The sequence below is a fragment of the Narcine bancroftii genome, chromosome 10, assembly GCF_036971445.1.
Source record: "Narcine bancroftii isolate sNarBan1 chromosome 10, sNarBan1.hap1, whole genome shotgun sequence".
NCBI classification, from domain to species: domain Eukaryota; kingdom Metazoa; phylum Chordata; class Chondrichthyes; order Torpediniformes; family Narcinidae; genus Narcine; species Narcine bancroftii.
Genome location: NC_091478.1, coordinates 98159623 through 98178869, shown reverse-complemented (window position 1 = coordinate 98178869; position 19247 = coordinate 98159623).

Below are 19247 nucleotides of genomic sequence, written 5' to 3'. Positions count from 1 at the left end.
TGCAGTTTCATTTAAACAGAGTAAACTTCCAGATTCATTTAATGAGGTTTGCATATCCTAAATTGGGAAGAAAGGTAACGAAACAACCAAATGTTCTTCCTATAGACCAATTTTTTTAGTGAATATTGATGCTGGAAAATATTAATTTTATCAATATTTATAAAATATACAGTTATATCTGATGATCAGATGGGGTTTATTAAAAACTGATATTCCTATTTTAATATATATCACTTAATATATATTATGTATTTGCCATCCTGGAAAACTCCTGAATGAATTATTTCATTGGATGCAGAAAAGCTTTTAATCAAATTGAATGGGCATATCTGTTTACAACTCTTGAAAAATTTAATTTTGGTTCTGATTTTATTACCTGGGTTAAATTATTGTATTCACATCCATCTGCCACAATTCTTATTAATTTTAAATAAGCTCAGCCTTTCTATCTGCAATGTGGCACTCGTCGAGGATGCCCATTAAGTCTATTATAATTTGATCTGGCGATTGAACTATTAACAATTGCATTTCTTGAATGCAAGAACATTTTGAGGATATGGAGGAAAGGGATTGAACATAAAGTCTCCTTTATGCAGATGATCTACTTTTCATTTCAGATTCACTAGCTTCCCTTCACCATATGATGTAAATACTTTCACAATTTAGTCAATTTTCAGGATATAAATTGAATTTGCATAAACGTGAGCTTCTTTCATTGAATTCTCCTGCATCAATGTATGATGGTTTACCTTTTAAGATTGTTAAAATCAATTTCCCTATCTTGGTATTTACAATTACTAAGAATCATAAACATATTTTTATGGAAAATTATTTTGCTATGTTCAAACAGATGAAGCATTCCCTGTCTCAATGGTCACCTTTGTCCAGAACCTTAGTTGGCTGTATAAATTCCATTAAAATAAATATCCTACCTAAATTTTTATACCTTTTTCAATCTATTCCAGTTTTTGTTGCTAAATCTTCTTTTTCGGCGATATGGTCTTACATATAGAAGGGTAAACAACCTTGCCTTTATAAAGTTATTCTACAGAGATCTAAGAGAGATGGTAGTATGGCTCTGCCTAACTTTAGATTTTATTACTGGGCAGTGAATACATTATGTCTTATATTTTAGTCATTTTTTCAAAATTACAATCATTCTGACCACCCATTGTGGGCATCAACGGAACTGAATTCCTCCCAGAATTTTTCAAATTTAGCGATTCTCAGGTCTTCACTTCCACTTTCAACTAAATTAACAGACAATCCAATTGTGAAACATTCTGTGAGAATTTGGACACAGTTTAGAAAATATTTTTCATTTCATAATTTCTTTCTTTCAAGCCCTATCGTATCTAATCACCTTTTTCAACCTTCTTTGCTTGATGCTATTTTTCAGAAATGATATAGAGAAGGTATTCAAAGTTTTAAGGATCTGTTCATTAATGGATATTTCACATCATTTGAGCAGCTTTCTGTTAAATTTAACCTGTCCAAACCTCAGATTTTTAGATATTGGCAAATCAAGAATTTTCTTAAATCACAGTTGTTTGATTGTCCAAAAGAATTTGAATCAAATTTAGTTGATGAGTTGTTTTTAGTTTAATGCTTCTTGTAAAGGTTTAATATCTATTATTTATAAGAAATAGTTATGCTTCAACCAGACCACTATTTAACATTAAAAATGCTTGAGAATAGGATTTGAATTTGACTATATCGGATGTGGATTGGGACACTATTCATAAATTGGACAATAGCTCTTTGTTATGTGCCCGTCACTGTTTATTACATTTTAAGGTGGTACATGGAGCGCATATGTCTAAGGTTAATTTGTCTCACATTTACTGTGATCTGAGTCCCTGTTGTGATAGGTGTAAGAGCAGAGAAGTGTCATTAATTCATATGTTCTGGACTTGCCCTAGTCTTGAAAAATACTGGAGAGAAGTTTTCTACACATTGTTTACAATTTTTAATATAGATTTGGTACTGAATCCTTTGGTGGCCCACTTCGGTAATGGGAGGGAATGATTCTTCTTTGACTTTGCTTCAGAGTTGTGCTATCGCTTTTGCTTCTCTTTCGATGAGATGTGGGATTTTACTTAAATGGAAGGATGTTGCCCCCCACCTACTCATGATCTGTGGTTGAGTGACATTGTCTTGTTTGAATATGAAAAGGATTTGTTATTCAGTTAATAATTGAGATACAAGATTTCAGACACTGTAGGGATCATTCCTGACTCACTTTTTATTTTATAATTTCATTTCAATGTAATTAAATTATCCGACTTGTGCTTTTTCCACATTCCTTTCATTTTTTTTCCCCCTTTGTTTTTCTTTTAATGCTAATCATATCTAGCATCTGGTAACGCTGTTACGCTGGTACTGAGCTTTTTCTTTTTGTGTTTTTTCTTATTTTCCTTTTTTCTTCTATCTTTTCCTTTCTTTCTCTTTTTTATCATTATTATTTTTTAAAAATACCATCTGGACTATGAATTCTAGATACATTTTGCAATTTACATTTGTTTTTTATGCACTGATTGTTTCATTAATTATGTGCAACTATTCATATAATCTCATTGTATATTATTATTAAAAGCTCTTAATTAAAATCAATAAAAATATTTTTAAAAGAAAGAAAGATTAATAATCTGGAATTTAATAAGGAAAAATTTGTAATCCACAGTGTTGGATTTTGTTAAAAAAAAACATTCTCATGTGTTTCAGGACAGAAAAATGCCAACTTCATCAGATCTTGTCCATTTGGGAGTTCAGACCCACCAGTGTTGAGCAACCAACAATCTGATCGAGGAACTCGGCACACCGAACAGCACCAGTGGGAGAATAAAAATGATCGACAATACAGGTTGGATCGCCTCTTCTCTATCAATTTTTATTCTCCCATTGGTGCACCTCAACCCGTTGAGATCCTCCTGTGGAATATGTTTGGCTCCTGAGTAAGGTGTACACGTCTGGACACCACCCAACAGCTGAAGATGTCAAATCGTTGCAGAAGGTGGTGCGGAAATTTAGAACATGTTGGCAGGGCTGAGAGAGACTGCAAAGGCTCTGGTATTCCTCTTTGGAGCAAAGGAGACTGGGAGGAATATTAAACTGAAGCATATAGCACAAGGATTAGATAAGACAAACAATGAAGGTTTACGGCAGGGGGAAACCCTCTGTATCTGCAGGGAGGTAACCTGGGAGGCTGGCTCCACCTACTGCCTGCCAATCCCTGGCCCCATATAAAGGGTCACACTGGCCCTTGGGCAGGAGTAGAGCACATGGAGCCAGAAGGGATACTGAACCTTGTGTGTGAGTTTTAAGCTAAATTAAAGCCTGTAGTACAGCCTTCATCGTTTGAGCATGTTTGTTCACCTTGCAGTGCACATTGAATTAAAAAGAGACAAATTAAATAAAAATTAGATAGATAATAAATATTCACAGCTGTCCTCCTGCCAAAAAAGTCATCTTTACAATATATCAGTATTTCAGGAATGCAGAAAAGTCAAACTCTTTCATAAATCATAATCAATGCTGAGTTAATTGCTGACTGATAATTGCTCACACAAGTTTTGAAGGAAATTGGAAAAAATATGTTTGATTTATGTAGTTAGTTCACAGATGAGTCATGATGTCTCCACGTGTCGGAGTAGCGATAGAATGGTTGAGTGGTCTACTTTTAGGTCCATTTGCTGAAGAATGCTTGTCAATCAGTTTATTTCCTTTCACAGCCCGGTTTGAAAGTCACTCTTTCTGGTTTTAGCTTTTCATTTCACTTTCCAAACTATTATCTAAAGACACAGGAAAGGTATCACACTGATCTACAATATTCAGTCCCTCTTTGTGTAAATGTGGTTCTAGTGATGCAAAATCATCTGGAACTGTATCGAGAGATGTCAGAGGTACAATGGGAAAAATGAAAAAACTTTGCCAACACCAATAACCAAGCATATTTCCTGATCACCTCAATCTCACTAGCGCCGTCAGTGAATAGTGCAGATAACTTGGATTATTTGAGAAGTGAACGAGAGAACTACGTGTGAGAGAAAAGGAATAGACAAATAGTTCATCGTGGAGGATCAGCTGCACACTTTTTGAGTGGCAAAACAGCCTTGAGGTCTCGATAAAGGGCCCGACCTAAAGCATTGACTGACCATTTCAACCCATGGGTATTTCCTGATCTATTGAGTTCCTCCAGTAACTCATTGTTTGCTCAATGATGGACTGTATGGTCTGTCCTTGCTTTGGTTTGTTTACAAAAGGCTGAGACCAGGACAAAAAGGGAACCTTGGAAAATCCCTGCCCTTGAAGGAAGATATTCAGACCAATGTCCATATTGGTAGAAAAAGATTTAGCTAGCCCATATCCATCTTCCATCATTCAGCTTAGCCTTGTAGTTCCACAAGTTACACACTGTACTTGCAAACTTGTGGCTCTATAAGTGCATTTCTGCCTGTCGATACCTTTTTGACAGTGGGTTCCACATGCCCACTACCCTTTGCATGACAAAGTTTTCCTCACCCCCCCTCCTTTAATCTTTCTGCTGAGGTCTTTACTCCTGTAAATATTCTGTCATACATGTTCATCCTGGAGATGAGAATCATGCATTTAGCACAGGAGATTGTGCTGCAGCTTTGGTGATCTTGTGACTCAAATGCAAGCCTGTCTCTGATGTAGTCCACACGCACCATCTCCCTGTGACCCTGTGCATGTTCTTTAGGTGCCCTGGTTTCCTCACAGATCCTCCTGGATGCTAGATTCATTGGCACCTATAAATTATCCCCGTAGTGAAAATATGTGGTAGGAAAATCAGGTACATTGAATCTGCATGTGAGAGAGAGAGAAAGAGAGAGAAAACAGCACAGAGAAAATCTGAGGGAATTAGATCAATGGGATGTTCTGAGAACATCCATGCAATGTAGGGCAGATGGATCGGAGAGTACAGGTACATAGTACCTTGAAAGTGATGACACAGGTAGATAGGGTTATCAGAAAAACTTTCAGCACATTTGCCATCAGTAAAAAGATTGACTACAGAAGTTAGGAGGTCATGTTGCAGTTGTACAAGATGATGGTGAAGCTCCAGTTGGAGTATTGTGTGCGGTTCTGGTCACTGTGCTGCAGGAAAGATGTTGTCAAGCTGGAGAGGGTACAGAGAAGATTTATGAGGATGCTGCCAGGATTCAGGGGCCTAAGCTATAGGGAGGGGTTGAACAGGCCAGGGCTTTATTCCATGGAATGCTGGAGGATGATGAGTGATCTTATTGAGGTGTACAAAATCATGAGATCAGGTGAAAGCAGAAAGCCTTTGGCCCAGAATAGGGGAATCAGTAACCTGAGGATGTATGTTTAAGGTGAAGGGGAGAGATTTAACAGGAACCTTAGGGTTGACTTTATTTTTACACAGAAAGCAGCAAGTCCATGGGATGGGCTGTCGGAAGAGGTGGATGAGGTAGGACTGCAATGCTGAAGAAAAAAATGGGATGAATACCTGGAAGGATGGGTTTCGAGGGATATGGGCTAAGCACAGGATGGCGGGACTAGAGTGGGTGGCACCTTTTAGTCAGTATGGCCAGGTTGGACCGAAGGGCCTATTTCCAGGTTATGCAAATCTATAATAGCATAAATTTAATGGGTTGACTGGCCTCCTTCCAGGTTGTAAGGAATTATGAATGAATGACGCATGATTTCAAACTAGTCGAGCCGCACTTTCTATCGCTGCGCAGCCTAATCTGTTAAATAATTTTTAAATTGCATTTATTGTACTATTTAACCCAAGAATGTATCCAAAGCAGCTTCACAGAAGGTTTGTCCTCAAAATGTGACATTGAGCAACTTGAATCGATTCTGGGGAATTCTGGGGGTTGGGAGGTTAAATGTTTTTACAGAAAGGCAGGGAATCCATAACATTCATTGTAGCTCAGAAAAGTAAGAATGGGGACACCCGAATAAATGTTCAGAGAGGTGAAGGGTTTTATGGAGAATGAGGATTGATTGGTAAACAGGATGTCTGCAGATGCTGAAAAACCAGAGCAGTACACAAAGTGCTGGATGAACTCCCTGTGTCAGAAAGCATCCAGGGAAAGCAGTAGACAGTCAAGAATAGCAAAAAAACTGGGCAAACTATAAAGGGTCCAAATATAAAGGGTGGGAGTGGGAGGAGCACGAGCTGGGAGCTGAATGCAGGTGGGAGGGCAAAGATATGAAAGGATGTTGGAGACAATGAGGGATGGGGCAGGGGGCTCAGAAACGGGGAGGCATGGTTAGCGTAGCAGTTAACGTCATGCTGCTTCAGTGCCAAGTGACCGGGATCAGGGTTCGAATCCCAAGCTGCACGTAAGGCGTTTGTACGTTCTCCCCGTGTCTGAGTGGGTATCCTCCGGGTGCTCTGGTTTCCTCCCACCCTTCAAAAATATACTGGCATTGTAGGTCAATTGGGATCGTGGGCTGAAAGGGGCTATTACTGTGCTGCATGTCTACATTATTTAAAAATTCTCTGATAGGAGGAAGGAAGGGAAAGGGGTGAGAGGCTGGAGGAAGGAAGGTCTGGGTGATGGGCAGGTAGGGAGGAGAAAGAGAAGGAGGAATGGGGCTAGAGAGACAAGGAAAAGCATGAGTGGGTGGGGAAATATGAAAAATGGGGGAAGGTGAATACCAGAAATTGGAGGTCGATATTGGTTGGAGCCATTTGGTTGGTGTCTACCAAGATAGGTACTGTTCCTTCAATTTATGTGTGGCCTCAACTGGCAGTACAATATGCCATGGATAGACATATTAGTGTGGGAAAGGGACGCAGAATTGAAGTGACCAGCCACTGGGATATTTATTAACTAATTTAAGCTTGGAAGTGTACAATAAGTCAATAAAAATATGCAGCTTTTACATGGGTAAACTCACTTAGAACATACATACACAGCCAGAAATTTGCAGGCACTCATGCATGAATGGATTCAAGTTGAACTTATGGTGATTTACATAAATACATGTACACATAAAAAGAGCAGCAAAATCTTAGAAATTAATTTGATAAGACTCCATCAATATGTAATCAAACTTGTGATATTGATTCCTTGTCAAATTAATTGACTGGAAAGTAAAGGAAGGATCATTGTTTTGTCTTTCAGAACTCCAGGAGGTTTTAAAGTTCCAGTTTATTGTCATATATATCAAGATGCAGGGAAAGTCTGTTTGACATCCCATACATAGTCAATACAAAAGAACAGAGTTACAGGGCGAGATCAGATTTGTCTCAAAACCTTTTCTATCCATGCATCTGCCTAAATGTCTTGGAACCACTTCAGTTATCCCTGCCTTTACCATTGGTATATCCACTGCTGTCTGTGTGGAGAACTAGGTTTCAGGAAGATTCTTGAAAACAAGAAGTGTTGAAGGAGTAGGCAACTGCTATATGGCTATGAGTGTATCTGTACAAAGCACAGGCTTCATAATTTTACTCTTCAGGTGTCCAATCAAGACAATGACAGGAAATAAAACTGCCCTTGTTTCTGGAATGTTGTTCATATCCAGTGTAATAATTTCCAATGGTCGCTACAACATTAATCCCTTCTTAAGATTCCCAATGGGACATTGTAATATTGGGACGGCAATGTATGGACAATCCCAGGAACCTGTTATTGTACCTACATTTACATCTTAATTAACATTATCCTCACTGCATCCACCTTCCCATTTCTCATTGCTTCTCATGTCAGCTGGAGTGCCTACAACAGTAGAAGAAAGCGAATCTGATGTCATCCCTGCAAGTACATAAGATAAATGCAGTGGACCTCCCACACTTTGACCCTCCTTCAAAGCTCACTCTACATTCCCTCTGCATTAATTCCCGGCAGTTGCCTACTCCCTTGACGCTTCCTGTTTTCAAGAATCGTTTTTAAACCTGCTCTTCACACATATGGAACAGGTTGCCGGAGAGATGATAGAGGCAGAGACAATTGAAAATTTTAAAGTATTTGGATAGGTGCATGGATTGGTAAAGTTTCAAGACAAATGGGATAGGTATAGACAGGCATCTTGGCTGATTTGGATGAGTTGGGTCATAGAGTCTGTTTCTGTGCTGTATAACTATTAATCTAATTCTCTCACCATCCTTGGATCTCCACATCTCTCCATTTCCTCCTGAGTGACTGTTTCACTCAAGCCTGCAAGAAAAATCTATTCTATCAATATGAGCTCTTAGTTTTCAGATTAGTTTAACACCACAAAAGGACACTAAGGGTATTGATATTCACTTCAATAAACCATGCCAACTTACAGTGGTGTCAGTGCGAGGCTGTAGGAGTTTATCTCCTCAGTGACCCTCGTGGAGAGTTGAGTTCTCTCACTATAATCTTCAATGAATCAAGATGGGAACTTCACAAAGCTGCAATATCAATACACCATTGGTGTATTGATGAAAATTGATTACAAATACAGAGGGTCTTCACATTGCAAATAACCTGACTTCAAAAATCAAGTTCAAGTTTATTCTCACATGCACCAGATGCTGTGATAAAATATGTTCCGTGAGCAGTCCCGCTGGACATCTCATGCAGTGTTCCACAAAGTCATTGAATAGAAATGCAGAGTTACAGAGAGACATCAGAAGGTACAGAGCCTAGGTTTACATAACTTTAAAATGGTGAGATTCATCTAGGAGTCGGATAACAGCAGGGCCAACTTTACACAAATTCTCCCACATTTTTCAAATCAGTAATAGCATGTTTCATCATAATTGTTAATGACTAGATAAAGAAAATATTATATTAGTTTAATTATGGGCTGTGTTAGGGTATTCAATGAAGTGAAGGACTTGCAGCAAGTGCAACTTTTGAAAACGAAAGTTTCTCACAGAGAAATGGGCTTACAGCCAGTTCTCAGGAACGGAATCGCCACCCAGGGACTGCCTGCGCGTTATTTGCATTCCTCGCTATCTTTCATATACCTTTCAAAATCAAGCAAAGAGACGACAGAGCAAAGAATTTAATTCTTTAAAGAGCTGAAACTAAGACTTGCTCCAACAGTTCAAAATATGTCCATGGAGTTTGTTTGAACTCATTGCCACTTTATAAGCTCACTCCTTCCTGGCCTTAACGATAGGTACTGCCCACACACTTCTGATGTCATCGAATCTGTATTCTCAAAACAGAGCTTGCCAGTTGTATTCGATATTACCTCTCTTTTCGTATTATGAGCGTTAGACACAGCACAAGCTACAGAACACCATTGATCACTGGATCAACGACCCAGACTGTTACACAACATTCCATAATTATGCTCTTGCTCTTTCACTTTAGGTGACTGAATGCATGTTATAGTTGACTTGCTAGGCTGCACGAGATAATAATGTGACAAGAAACCTAAACTTGAGACTGGCAATCATTGTGTATGTTGGTTTGTATCCACGTCGGTACATGGATGTGTTAATGACTGCGGCAATAAATTTAAAGGTGTAATCTTGTGAGTTGAGTGAGAGAACGAGAGAGTGAGTCAGGGGAATGTTGGTCCTGAATGGAACTTGACTGTGGCTGTGTGGTTTTTTTTTAATCAGTAATTGGACTGTTGCATTTTATTGATCTACCTCGGAGTGTTTCACAAGTGCAGGCGTAGTATTTCCTAATCCTGCTTACTTGTGTGTTGTGACAATGTTTCTGCATTGATATCCATATGAATTGTGATTTTAGGGGAATCTCCCCCCTAATGTATGTGTCGCTTTATATTTGAGGATGGCCCCTCCTTGATTTTGCACGGCTTTCTGAATAATTGTGTACGCAGCTTGATCGCTTGCATCTAGGGTCTGCAAGGTTTTGTATGAATGCTTATTTGTGGAAGGGTTGTGTGCAGTTGAACGCCTGCTTGCTTGTGGAGCAATTATTTGTTGTACCTTTGTGATTTATTTGTATGACATTTGTGTGTGAGTGTGTATTTATGCGACTAATATCCTGACTACATTCTACATTTGTTCAAAATAAAATATTCCCTGCTCTTGTTGGAACTGCCACCTCAGTGGTTAGAAATCATTGAAAAGAACGAGTGCATCATCTAAGAGAAAGAAAATGTTTGGACCAAGACCAATTTGTGCAAATTATAGCAATGGCAGTGAATTCAGTGCGATTCCTGACAATTGCACGGCAGACACAGGCGATGAGCATTGCTAACACCTGTAAGGTTAAAGCACATTAACAACCTGAATGATTCTGCCTTTTAGAGACCCATTGAATTGTGAAAGGCAGGTTACAACGAGACAGATTTTCATGTCAAATTTTCAAAATTAGAAGATTTTTTTTATTGCCACACATTTCGAATCCTCCTCCGGGTTCTCTATTCCAGTCAACACTGTGCCATCTGCAACCAGAATTAAAATCCAACCATGTCATTTACCCCAGCTTATCACCTACCCCCCCCCCTTGCCCACTCCTTTTTAAATAAAAATTGCCATCAGCCTGATCAAAGGTTCTAGCATGAACGCAATAGGCATCTTGAGTGCAGCAATACATTGCAATTGCAGAAATGTGATGCAAGGGTGCCCCTTACAGACACTCTCTCTCATTTCCACCGCTGGTTCTATTGAAAGAGAAATTGCAAACAATACTTTGGAACAATCAGCAGTTTTGCAGCCCTTTGTTCCCAAGTTTAAATTTTAATTGTTCAGTTTTTCATCAAACTATTGATTTGCTTATTTTTAAAAAAGGTCCCTCTTCCTGCATTGATTGAATAGCATGCGATGCCTTCACATCCTACTCCGTGACATGCCCATGGATTGGTGTAGAATCCCACTTCCAGTTCCCCCAGCCCCTTCCCTTCCTTTCTCTTAGCATATTTCTCATCCCTCTCCCTAGCATCTTTCAGCTCCTTCCCCCTCTCACCTGCATCCACTTATGACCTGGGAGGTGGTACTCTTCCCCCACCCCCCCCCTCAACTTTCTTATTCATCAGGTGTCCACCTGATTTTCAGCACTCTTGAAGACGGACTCAGGCTCGAAACCTCGACTGCCTATTGCTTTCCGAGGATGCTGTGTGACCTGCTGAGTTCCTATGGTGAACTGCACCAGGGATGTATCTGCTGGCTTCAAACACATTAAAGGGAAATGGATATTATCTTTATGTAAGACAAACAAAAACAAAAAAAAGGAGTCGGGTATTCAACACCTTGAATCTGCTCAGCCATTTAGTAAGATCACAGCTGATCAGATCTTGGTCTTTTGCCCATTTTCCAACCTGTTCCCATAACCAGCGTAAATACTTTTTAAAATGGATTTGAAAGGGACAAGTTTCCCTTCCCCGTTCCCAAAGTATTGGTGGGCAAGTCCCACTCATGCTCAGTGCAGACAATTACAGGGCACACTGCCGATCAGGACAGCCAGAGCTCCCGGCAGACAGGGGCCTAACAATCTCTAGATCCTGAACTGATGTTACAGGCCTCAGAACAGTAGGATCAATGTAAACCAACCTTTGCAACCTGCGGTGTTGAACCAGACCTGTTCTGTATGAGAGACAGCACGGTTAAATCCTGTTTCCCTGGCTCCTGATATTTTCACCAACTACCCTTCATTAGCTTCCTATCTTGCAAGACCCCAAAGTTAAAATTTTCTCCCTTGTGTCTTAATCTTTCTGCGGTCTCACCTCTTCCTTTCTCTAAATCAGACGTCAGCCAAAAAGTTAGTCATTCCGTTCCAACCTCCTGCACACAGATTTGAGATTTCTAGATTTGAGATTCTGTTAATTTATATCTACACAAACAAATTTATTTTGCTTGTTCAGCAAAGGCAAATAGAGAGCGACCAAATGAATCCCTTCAGGGTCACCGTAGATCTCACTCCTGCTCTGATGTTGTTGCCTCTCTTGCCACCGTGGCCGCACAGCCTGTTGTCTGGCGGTGAATCTGAGCCTCTCCGTGATCCCTGGTTCTGAGTCCCTGAAGGGTTAGGAATCAACAGGTTGGTGGTGTTAAACAAGAACGTTTGCAGATGCTGGGGTTGCACGCATTACACAAGTGCTGGAAAAAACTCTGCAGGTTGCGCAGCGTCAATATGAAATAACGGGAGACCAATGTTTTGGGCCAGAAGAAGGGGCCAGGCCTGAAATGTTGGTTACTTTCTACTTCCTGCATGTGATCTGTGAAATGCTGAGTTTCTCCAGCATATATTGTACGATTTGTGGCTGTGGCTTCAGCTGCCAAGGCCCTGAGCTCTGGAGTCCCCTCCCTCAATATTCAAGTTTATTATTAAGCGTACAGCAGCACGGTGAAGAGTTTTGCTTTGTTTGCTATCCAGCAAGTCAACCCATATATGTACAGCAAATGAAACAACATAGCAGTAGTAAAAAAAGATGAGATATAACAGAGCAAAGGCAACATTATTTTGACATTGAACTTGGAAGTATTTGAGCACTTATATTGTCTCACTCTGATGCATACTGCTTTGATATTTTTTCCACCTCTCATCCTGTCTGTTTTTAAGATGCCTCTTAAGTCCCACCTGTTTCTTTATGATCTCCAATGTCAAATTCTGAGTGATTTAGCGCTGCAGATTTGGTATTATTTAGCATTTTATAACAACTTCCATTTATTTGACATGTGTAAAGTAAAAGTTGTGTTTTAGCAGCGTCAAAGAGTTCAAGGAGCTAAAATCCTGGGCATGACCCATGATTTTTATTAAACTACAAAAAATAAAGGTGGAATGCCCTTCCATAACCCAATTTCACTAGTGTGGCAGTTAACTAAACTACCAATACCTAGAGAAAGTATTCAGACTACTGAGGGCTGGTACAAACAGTATCAACCATCCCTTGACCTACAACCATAACACACAGATGAAAAAAATTGAACTCTATAAACACTTAAAACACAGGAGTCACTAAGGTGCTCACAAGAATTTTAGTCCCCAACCTGCACATGAGCACCTAGTTGATTGAGCAATGCCCCAATGGGAAATTCTGCAGCCTAAATCCAAGCCCCCAGTCTTCAAGAAGAGAGAGTCAAAAGGGCAACAGAACAGTTCTTATACTCCTGGGGCGAGAGGCTAGCCCAAGTTTTAAGTCACAGCTGAGGAGGATGACCCATCAGAAGGTGGCCTAGACTGGGGTATTGAGTCACATGACTTCAAGTTGAAAGATGACATTCTTCTTGCATCCGCGTGGGTGTTCTCCGGGGGTTCCATCTTCCTCCTGCCCTTCAAACACGTGTAGGTTAATGAGGTTTAAATTGGGTGGCATGAACTCATAGGGCTGAATTGGCCTGTTACAGTGTTGTATATCTACTTCTTTAAAAAATGGGTAAAAATAAAACTACAAAGCTGGAGAAACTCAGTTGGTTAAACAGTGATCTTTATGTAGCAAAGATAAAAATACATAACGGATGTTTTGGCCTTGAGCCCTTCATCAAGGAATGGAAAAATGTTGGTAGGCCTGTCTACATTTTTCCATTCATTGTTGAAGGGCTCAAGCCCAAATTATTGGTTATGTATTATTATCTTTGCTATATAAAGGACACTGAGTTTCTCCTGCATTGTGTTTTTACTTCAACCATGGTGTCTGCAGACCTTCGTGCTTTACAACCAAGCAGAAGTGTGCAGGCAGGTCTGATTTTGATTGACATGGGACCTAATATCTTTGACTAGTGAGGTGAGCTTCCAAATAACAAGTAGTAAATCACTCAGCATACCAGGCAACATCAGTGGAGAAGGAAGCAATGCCACCATTTTGGATTCAGTTACTTTTTTTTCATTTGGAACATTTATTACATTTCTCTCTCTATTGATAGTTGATTAGATGTGTAAATGCAGCTCAAGCCATCACACAAGCCAACATCGACTCCATCTATGCTTCCTGCTGTTTCAGGAATGGTACCAATATGTTAAAGAACCCACACACTCTCTTTGCATTCACCCCCACAGCTTGAAAACATGAACCTCCAGATTTAAGGGTTGTTTCTTTCCATCTGTTATCAGACTCTTAAATAGTTCTCTCATTGGTAAAGCCTGACACTCTTGTGCTATTTAATTGTATTTTTCCCTTTAACTTTCATGTTGTCTTTGTAACACTACACCTTTGGTCTCATTGACTTATTAGGTGTCTTTATGGAGGGTCTCCACTTCAAGGCTGGCTCCATCCACGGAGAAATTTTTAAATTATATTTTATAGAGCAGCCCTAAAAGACTACTCCAGTATCGCTTTTATGCGGAGTGACATCTTGGTGTGTCCTCTGGAGCAGCTGAAGGCAGGGCCACTGTTGCTGTAGCTCTTCCCGTCATAACTACGTGGAGAGCTTTGGCCGATGTTGTTACCCATAAGCCCCCACGCAGCTGGAAATGCTCTGGGAAATGCAGAACAGTTCCAGCTGTGTGTGGGATTATGGGTAAAGAAATCAGCCATTGATAATTTTCACAGTGTTTTTATTTCACTCTCACTCAACTAAAAAGTCTTGGTTCTGGATATTGCAAATCAAGAATGAAAATAGTCATCATTGGTGTGGCCCACCACCACACCTTCGGGGGCCCAGATTCGTGATCCTGTCCCACAGCAACTGGGAGATTGAGAAGGATGAGGGAGCAGAGCATCAAGTCCAGGGTCCTTAAGGTGCGGCGGCAGGTAGCAGGTAGCACCGATGATGACTATTCCGCGATACTCTGGCATAATATGTTCACTAAACAGTCCTGGGTCACTGACGGCATCATCCACTCTCCCCCCAGCTAGCTGCTTGCAGTGGCTGGAGATTTATGGAGTGATGTGGAGTGCTCCACTCCACGTTTGACACAAAGCCTACAGAAGGATAGGAGTCGGCACCTTTTACGGACCATTAAGGTTTGCGACGTAAGGGTGGAGAATCTCCGCCTTTACGCATGGATATTTTTACTTTATAAAAGGGCCTTGTGATAGTACAAATCTATCACCAATGTATATAGTGTATATAGTTACAGTATCTAGACTGCTTACAGCGATTGGCTGAGAGCTTAGCCACGCCTACTGTCTGGGCCTTAAAGGGTTGTGTCCCTCGCCAGGTCGGATCATTGCAGACTGGTCGGCCACCTGTGAAGAGCTCCAGTCTTTGGCTAATAAAAGCCTTGGTTTGGATCAACAAGTCTTTGGTTCTTTCGACGAGCTATTGTCACACTAGACTCTACACTTTTGCTTTATTATTGGACAACTTGCTGGACCTAAGAATGAATTGTCTTGGGTGAATTGCACATAAAACAATACCTTTCACTATATCTTGACGCACTTGACAATAAACAATTCAATTCAATCCATTGGGCATTTTTGTTGTTGTGAGGAATTTTTGTTCATATTCCTAGGTAACATTATTATGGTTGAGCCCAGCTATCACAGAGAATACAGCGCTGAGAGTTAGCCTCAGGTTGGATCAATTGATTAGGTCTTCCAAGACACCTGGTGCAGTGCCACAGCAGTTTGGCTCAGTACTTGATTCTGGTCGATGTGATTTCCTTCGTGTTAGCATATGTCTACCTCGTTCAATCAATAGCAATGCGCACAACAAGCCAAATCTTTCATTATTTTTCTGCAAATGATGGGTTGAGATCAGAATTTAACAAGAAGACACGGTCTGGGCTTTGTGTGCAGCCAAATGTGATTTGATATGGCCACAGTGGATTGAGTTCGAGTTAGCTGTGGTCAGGTTAGGATCAGAATGGTCATGTCCGAGCTGGATTGAGATTGGCTGTAGCCAGGTCAGGTTGAGATTGGCTAAAGCAGTGGTTCTAAACCTTTTTCTTTCCACTCACATACCACTTTAATTAATCCCTATGCCAACGATGCTCTGTGGTTAGTATGGGGTTGCTTAAGGGTGGTATGTGAGTGGGAAGAGAAGGTTGAGAACCACTGCTCAAGACCCAATTGTTACTGAAATATTTTGTTTGAGAAAAATTGTCATTGGCCCATTTCCTTTGGAGTTATGAAACCGTGCACATAACGAGTCAATGAGGACGATTAAAACAGAGGTTTTCAAACTTTTTTGGATCTGGAGCTCAGGTTGCCGATGGTTTGGACTGGACTCTGTGTGGCTGTGTGGACTGCAGGCAAATCTATGGACACTCGGAGACTCTGGGGGCCCTCTCTTTGCTTCTCTCTCTCTCTGTCTGTAAGTCAGACTGTAAGAGCTGCTTAGGCAATTGCTGCCGGTGGCGAACCTGTCTGCCTTGCAGCAGGCAAAAAGAAATTTCATATACTATGAAACTGTTTTATTACTATGACAATAGATCAAATCTTGAACCATGATAAGAGGTTGAAGAGCCCTTTTTGGAGTTACTTTGCTTTTTGAAGTGTACCAGTATCATGTTAAAGATTAGTCATTATACTTTTACTAGTCAAGCCCAAAGCTCCTGAATTCTTTCCTTAAATTCTCCATCTCCCTCATCAGTTTAAATGATTTGAAAATCCCAGCATTTGATCATCTGATCTCATGTCCCCTTCAGTGGCTTGGTGTCATTTTTTTTTCTGTCTGATTATACTTGGGTGATGTGTCTTGGGAGATTTTACAATGTCAGAGGCAATGTATAAATAAGTTAGTTATATGAATTTAAATGGTTTCCAATGCAAGTATACCCAACAGCATCTTCTCGGAAAGGGCAGATTAATAATGCAAACTTGCAGGAATGGACAAAGGAGATATCATTTGTCGTGTAGAATACGCCAGTTAAATTTGAGTTCCTGCCAGTGAAAGACAATTAGCTGAGTCTCGGATATAACCTTAGGCCTAAACAAATTATATACATACATACATACAGAATATATATATATCACACAAACATGCACACGCGCACACACGCACGCACGCACGCACGCACGCACGCACGCACGCACGCACGCACGCACGCACGCACGCACGCACGCACGCACGCACGCACGCACGCACGCATGCACGCCATGTATAAAATCAATGAGCAGTCAGGGAGAATTTAAGGTAAGTAATACTGTTCTACAATGTGTGATGTTAGATGTTACAAATGCATTCATGGGTCTGGAAAATTAAAATGATAGTCCTTGAGGGAAATATCATTGCTAAAGTTTAGCAAACAATGTTATGAATAATTCTTTGACAGAGAACGGTTTGTGCCTGAGTGGGTTGGAAATAAGAATATCGCGCAGTGTTTTAGTGTGTCAAATGAATGTGGATCCCAAGTCCAGTTCTCAATCCAGGTGGAGTTCCTCCCTGATAAATAATGATGAGCTTAACCCTTTGGACTCTGGCCATTTTTAACCTTTCATAAAATATACTCCAGACTGGGTTCATGGGTAAATGACCATACAAACACAAGTACAAACCAACTAGTGGTTGGGTATAAACCAGTCCTGGTAAACAGGGGCATGGAGTATATGTGGGCCCTTGTTTGAGTCCTATTATCTTATAATGGCTGCAAAAGGAAAACAAGCCATTTAGCCCAGCAAAGCATTTGTCAAACTATGTTAAAACAATTGAGTCCCCCTTGCCCATACCCTCTCCCTGTGTCACTGCAAATTCAATCATTTATCTTATCCAACTGCCATTTGAATATAATAATGGAATCTGCCTCCACTGCTCTCCCCAAGAGGCAGCCAAAACCTTACTTTCAGTTTGTAGTTGATCCTTCTGAGTGGATAAAGATCTGGAAAATGGAGTAAGCTGGGAAAAAAATTGGCCTTGTGCAGGAAACAGTTAAAAAAAAATTAGGGAATATATCTTATTGGGCAGAGAATTTTGCAGGATCAGCATTTCTCCTGCGTTTTACTGTACCTGCTGTAATTGCACATGATCATCAGATCAGTTTCTATCCAACAGCCATCAGGCTCTTAAACTTCCCTGCACTACACCCTTCCCGTATCACTACTTCAAGACAATCAAAAGTCTGCCTGCATGACTACACAGCACATATTTTGCACTCAGACCGGGTGTGAATATTTCTTAAACAAATTTTCTCTTCCTTTTATATTATTATCTTTTATTCTCTTTTTGTGAGTTGTTATGTATAATATTTGTTATGTACCTGGCAAGCAGCAATGAGTAAAACTTACACTGCATCTGTACAATGTATTGATATATTTGAGAATAGACGTCGTTTATTCATTCATTTCGTTGTGAAATCCTGATACAAACAACAGAAGTCGTAATACTTAGTAAAAGATCATTCAAAATAAGTCAACATCGACTGGAAACGTGAAGAAAACTGGCCTCATGGTTCATGGGGAGAAAGTTAGAAAAACAATCTGCAGCATGTCGAGCAAAACATCAATGGGAGAGCAAATATGTTTTTGGTTGGAACCTGTCACGAAGACTGAGACTGCAGAGGGGAGATGATCAGGGTAATGTCGATGGGGCAGGGACTAGTAGGGAATTATTAAGGGTTGGAATGCAGGTCAGTTGATTGGCATGTGCCAGGCAAGGGTAGAGAGAGGAAAGATTAAAGGGGGGCCAGGTGTCAGTGGTGAATGATACATTTGGGGTTTGGGACAGCTAGAGGAGAGGCAATACGTGGAAACAAAGGCTGTTCTTTGCTCTACATACGAGCAGTTGCAGTATCTGGTGTGGGCCACGTGGAGATTGGATAGATCTCCTATGGTCACATGGACATACAGTGGATCGGTGGTTCTCAACCTTTTTCTTTCCACTCACATCCCAATTTACATAATCTCTATGCAATCGGCGCTCTGTGATTAGTAAGGGATTGCTTAAGGTGGTATGTGAGTGGGAAGGGAAGGTTGCGAATCACTGGTGTAGACCCAATTGTTACTGAAATATTTTGCTTGAGAAAAATTCTCATTGGCCCATTTCCTTTGGAGTTATCAAACTGTGCACATAATGAGTTAATGAGGTACGATTAAAACAGTGGTTTTCACACTTTTTCTTTTCATCTGCATACCACCTTAAGCAATCCCTTACTAATCACAGAGCACCTATGGGCATAGGGAATGCTTAAAGTGGTAAGTGAGTGGATAGAAAAAGGTTGAGAACAACTGCAGTTGATGAATCATTTGCATTGCAGCCTGTGTCAAATTCTGTTAAGACATTGGATCAATAACACACAATTTTGAAATTTCAGCTTTAAAGCTCTGTATTAGCTGACTGAACCAGAAGAACACCTACCCAGCTCCATACCCCCATCCCCTGCAGATGGAAAATCCTGGGAAATTACGCTAATGGAAAGGAGGCCATAGCAGTGGACCAGCCAGGGGCTCAGTGGCTGAAGGACTTTCACCAGACTGTGGGCTGCTGGAGACTGGATTGTGGGAACCAGGTATCTGGACCCAGATTCACGAGGGTC